Raw genomic sequence first — 6,000 nt, forward strand, 5'->3', positions numbered from 1 at the left:
TCTCTTGATCCTGGGGATCTACTGCAATCTGGTTATAGCCTGAGTAGCCATCCAAAAAGCAGTAATAATCATGACCTGCTAGTCTTTCTAGCATCTGATCTATGAATGGTAAAGGAAAATGATCCTTTCTGGTGGCTGTATTGAGCCTTCTGTAGTCAATACACATGCGCCACCCTGTAACTGTTCTTGTAGGAATCAGTTCATTTTTTTCATTATGAATCACTGTCATGCCTCCCTTTTTTGGGACGACTTGAACAGGGCTCACCCAGGGGCTATCAGAAATAGGATAAATAATCCCAGCCTCCAGTAATTTGGTGACCTCTTTCTGCACCACTTCCTTCATGGCTGGATTTAGCCGCCTCTGTGGTTGAACCACTGGTTTGGCATTATCCTCCAATAGGATTTTGTGCATGCATCTAGCTGGGCTTATGCCCTTAAGGTCACCTATGGACCACCCAAGAGCTGTCTTGTGTGTCCTTAGCACATGAATGAGTGCTTCCTCTTCCTGTGAATTTAAAGCAGAGCTTATGATCACTGGAAAAGTGTCACCTTCTCCCAGAAATGCATATTTCAAGGATGGTGGTAGTGGCTTGAGCTCGGGTTTAGGAGGTTTTTCCTCTTTCAGAAGAGAGTTCAGAGGCTCTTTCATGTCCCCTGAATCCTCCAAATCAGGCTGAACATCTTTAAAGATGTCTTCCAACTCTGATTCGAGACTCTCAGCCATGTTGATCTCTTTTACCAAAGAGTCAATAAGATCAACTTTCATGCAGTCTGTTGATGTGTCTGGATGCTGCATGGCTTTGACAGCGTTCAACTTGAACTCATCATCATTGACTCTCAGGGTTATTTCCCCCTGTTGGACGTCAATGAGGGATCGTCCAGTTGCTAGGAAGGGTCTTCCTAGAATGAGAGTAGCACTCTTGTGCTCCTCCGTTTCCAGCACAACAAAGTCAGTGGGAAAGGCGAATAGCCCAACTCTGACAATCATGTCCTCAATCACGCCTGATGGGTATTTAGTGGAACCATCAGCAAGTTGGAGACACATCCGGGTTGGTTTAACTTCTTCAGTCAAGCCAAGCTTCCTGATAGTGGATGCAGGTATTAGGTTGATGCTTGCCCCAAGATCGCATAAAGCTGTCTTGGTGCAATTACCTTCTAATATGCATGGTATCAGAAAACTCCCAGGGTCTTTAAGCTTTTCAGGAAAGCTCTCTAGAATGACTGCACTGCATTCTTCAGTAAGGAGAACTCTCTGTTTCCCTCCACTCCTTTTTATGACTCAAGATCTCTTTCATGAACTTGGCATAAGAAGGTATTTGTTCAAGTGCCTCTGCAAATGGAATCTTTATTTCAAGAGTCCTTAGATAATCTGCAAAGCGAGCAAATTGCTTATCCTGCTCCTCTTTCCGGAGTTTTTGAGGATAAGGTATCTTGGCTTTATATTCCTCAACCTTAGTGGTTAAAGAAGCCTTTTTAGAGGGGTTGTTATCAGCACTTGTGTGTGTCTGATCCCTTACTGGCAATTGAGTGCCAGAGTCAGAAACTGGAGTGACGTTAGACGCCAGCTCACTGTCTGTTCCTGGCGCCTGAACGCCAGAATTGCGCCCATGTTGGGCGTTCAACGCTGGATTCTGCCCCATTTGGGCGTTCAACGCCAGATTCTTGCCCATTTCTGGCGTTGAACGCCAATCTTGCCTTGTTTCTGGCACTGGACGCCAGTTTTGGGCATGGTCTGGGCGTTCAGCGCCAGCCTTCCACCCATTTTCTGGCGTTTTAGTGCCAGAATTATTTTTCCCTGGGCTCTTACTGGCCTCAGGTGAATCTTTGGTGGGTCGCTCATTTCTTGAATTTTTGATGCCTTGAGGTGGGGTATTTAGTGTTTTCCGACTCCTCAATTGAACTGCTTGACATTCTTCTGCTATTTGCCTTGATAGCTGCTGCTTTGTTTGCTTAAACTGTTCGTCCATATGTATATTAGCTATCCTTGTCTCCTGTAGCCTGTCCTTGAATTCAGCTAACTGCTTTGTTAGAAAATCCAATTGCTGATTGAATTCAGCAGCTTGTTTTACAGTACTGAATTCAGCAGTTACTGTTTTAACCTCTTCATTCATGGAATGGTTGCTGCTTAGATACAGATGCTGATTCCTGGCAACTGTATCAATGAGCTCTTGAGCCTCTTCAATTGTCTTTCTCATATGGATAGATCCACCAGCTGAGTAATCTAGAGACATCTGAGCTCCTTCTGCAAGCCCATAGTAGAAGATGTCTAAATGAACCCACTCTGAAAACATTTCAGAGAGGCATTTTCGTAGCATCTCTCTGTATCTCTCCCAGGCATCATAAAGAGATTCATTATCTCCTTGTCTAAAGCCTTGGATGTCCAGCCTTAGCTGTGTCATCCTTCTTGGAGGAAAATACTGATTCAGGAATTTTTCTGTCAGCTGTTTCCATGTTCTTATGCTGGCCTTAGGTTGGTTATTTAACCACCTCTTAGCTTGATCTTTTACAGCAAATGGGAACAGTAATAGTCTGTAGACATCCTGATCTATTTCCTTATCATGTACTGTGTCAGCAATTTGTAGAAATTGTGCCAGAAACTCTGTAGGTTCTTCTTGTGGAAGACCGGAATACTGGCAACTTTGCTGCACCATGATAATGAGCTGAGGATTCAACTCAAAGCTACTGACTCCAATGGAGGGTATGCAGATACTACTCCCATATGAAGCAGTAGAGGGGTTAGAATATGACCCCAGAGTCCTCCTGGACTGTTCATCTCCAATTATGTCCATGACGGATATATGGATATAACTTGGACTGATTTACCTTTTTAATTATTTTATTTTATGGAAAGAGGACAACTTAACCAAAAATAAAAATAACAAAAATTATGATTTTCGAAAAAGTGAGGGGAGAAAAAGTGGTTAGAAAGTTTTGAAAAAGATATGATTTGGAGAAGATTTTAAAAAAAAAAAAATTTTTTTTATATAATTTTTGAAAATTTGTTTTTTTAAAATAGAGAGAGAAGATATTTTTGAATTTAAAGAGGAGAGAAAAAAAACAATAAGATAGCACAAGATTTAAAATTTTTAGATCTAATGCTCCCTATTTTCGAAAATTTTGGAGGGAAAACACCAAGGAACACCAAACTTAAAGTTTGGCACAGGATTTAATAGAAAAAATTATTTTTGAAAAAAGTTTTTTTTTTTTAAAAAAAAAATATGATAGCCAATTACCATGAACATAAACACCACGTTCTAACTAATTGAACTATAGATTTAAAGTGTTTTAACAAGGGATAAATAATAAAAGACTCTAAACAAAAAAGAAATTTTTCTTAATCTAAGCAACAAAATAATCCGTCAGTTGTTCAAACACGAACAATCCCCGGCAACGGCGCCAAAAACTTGGTGCACAAATTGTGAATCTCAATTTTCACAACTCGTACCACTGACCAGCAAGTGCACTGGGTCGTCCAAGTAATACCTCACGTGAGTAAGGTTCGAATCCCACGGAGATTGTTGGTTTGAAGCAATCTATGGTTACCTTGTAAATCTTAGTCAGGAAGTCAATTGTGTTTATCAGTTGAATTGCAAATAAACAATAGAGCATAGATTAAAGGTTACTTGTTATGCAGTAGTGGAGAATATGTTGGAGTTTTGGAGATGCTTTGTCTTCTGAATCTCTGCTTTCTTCTGTCTTCTTGTTCACGCACGCACGTCCTCCTATGGCAAGCTGTGTGTTGGTGGATCACCGTTGTCAATGGCTACCTTCCATCCTTCCAGTGAAAACTACGCTCGCGCGCTCTGTCACAGCACGGCTAATCACCGGTTGGTTCTCGATCCGGTTGGAATAGGATTTACTATCCTTTTGCGTCTGTCACTAACGCCCAACCTTCAGGAGTTTGAAGCTCGTCACAGTCATTCAATCCTTGAATCCTACTCAGAATACCACAGACAAGGTTTAGACTTTCCGGATTCTCATGAATGCCGCCATCAGTTCTAGCTTATACCACGGAGATTCTGATTAAGGAATCTAAGAGATACTCATTCAATCGGATATAGAACGGAGGTGGTTGTCGGGCACACGTTCATGGTTTGAGGAAGGTGATGAATGTCACAGATCATCACCTTCATCACAGTTAAGCGCGAATGAACATCTTAGATAGGAACAAGCGTGTTTGAATGGAAAACAGAAATACTTGCATTAATTCATCGAGACACAGCAGAGCTCCTCACCCCCAACAATGGGGTTTAGAGACTCATGCCGTCAGAGAATACAAAGTTTTGATCTAAAATGTTATGAGGTACAAAATAAGTCTCTAAAAGTTGTTTAAATACTAAACTAGTAGCCTAGGTTTACACAAATGAGTAAACTATGATGGATGATGCAGAGGCCCACTTCTAGGGCCCATTTGGTGTGTGCTGGGGCTGAGAATTAAGCAATCCACGTGCAGAGGCCATTTGTGGAGTTGAACGCCAGTTTTTGTGCCAGTTTGGGCGTTCAACTCCAGCTTTTGATCCTTTTCTGGCGCTGGACGCCAGAATTGGGCAGAGAACTGGCGTTGAACGCCAGTTTACGTCGTTTATCCTTGTGCAAAGTATGGACTATTATATATTGCTGGAAAGCTCTGGATGTCTACTTTCCAACGCAATTGGAAGCATGCCATTTCGAGTTCTGTAGCCCCAGAAAATTCATTTTGAGTGCAGGGAGGTCAGAATCCAACAGCATCAGCAGTCCTTTTTCAGCCTGAATCAGATTTTTGCTCAGCTCCTTCAATTTCAGCCAAAAAAATACCTGAAATTACAGAAAAACACACAAGTCATAGTAAAGTCCAGAAATATGAATTTTTCCTAAAAACTAATGGAAATAAACTAAAAACTAACTAAAACATACTAAAAACTATATAAAATTAACCCCAAAAAGCGTATAAAATATCCGCTCATCAGACGTACTTTATTTTATTGTTTGATTAGTTGAAAACGCTAATTGAAGTTGAATATGGCTTTTTATGTTCATATCTTCAGAATGGCGTGTCGCACTTGAAGAAGAGAGATTATGAGATGTTGACGTCGGCAATGGTGGAGCTAGCCTCCTATCCTCGCCAATGACATCTATAGAATGATGCAACAAAAGAGTAGAGCCACAGAGACAAGCTTTTGGTGGTTTGAAGTCACTCTCTCAAAGCATTAGAAGTGGCCAAGGAAAAAACAATCATTTTGGGACTGGAATCTTAGCAGCAAGTTGACGACACCGGTGATGAAAACGGAGAGCTTTGATATCCTATCTTGGGCGATATTACAGAGGTAATTTACTTTTAAAAGTTAGAATAACCACACAAAATCATTGTGTTTCTGTGAAATCAATGAAACTGAGGAAGTATTTTTTTGATCTTTAAACTTTACCAAAAGGATGTATTTTCATATATCTAAAAAATTACAACACGTTTAGAAAATTATGTGATCTAATTTTTTTCATTGGTAGTAGATAATTAGGAGTTAAAATCATGTTTAGAAAATTCACTGAATTTTGCTGTTGTCAGTGAATATGGTTGTGAATGAACTAAACAAGGCCTTGCAACACCAAAGAAAAAGCCACTTTCTGAAGGTGAGAAGAGGTATATATCTTTGGTTCTCTTTGTTTTATTCGAATCTTTTGTGATGATTGCATTCTAAATATTGTTTTGTTCTAGAAAAATAAAGGAAGAAGAAAATTGTGCCTGGGAGTTTAATGAAAGCGTGGTAAGGCCAGGTGGTGATGATCAGGTTATTTTTGTCATATGTGAATATGTATTTTTTCTAATATATAATAGGAAAAATAAAAATGCCTGCCTTATTAATGCCCTTGATTAAATTGGTGAGTGTTAGTTATAATATTGGACATTTTGTTTAAAAAAGTGATTGCTTCAATCCTGTAATTGTGGTAACTGATTATGTGTTTTTTGACCTTTTCTGTTTAATAGTTAAACAAGATGAGGTATTATTCTTTTGTCTTCTCCTAAAC

Source organism: Arachis hypogaea, chromosome 20 (assembly GCF_003086295.3).
Source record: "Arachis hypogaea cultivar Tifrunner chromosome 20, arahy.Tifrunner.gnm2.J5K5, whole genome shotgun sequence".
Taxonomy (NCBI): domain Eukaryota; kingdom Viridiplantae; phylum Streptophyta; class Magnoliopsida; order Fabales; family Fabaceae; genus Arachis; species Arachis hypogaea.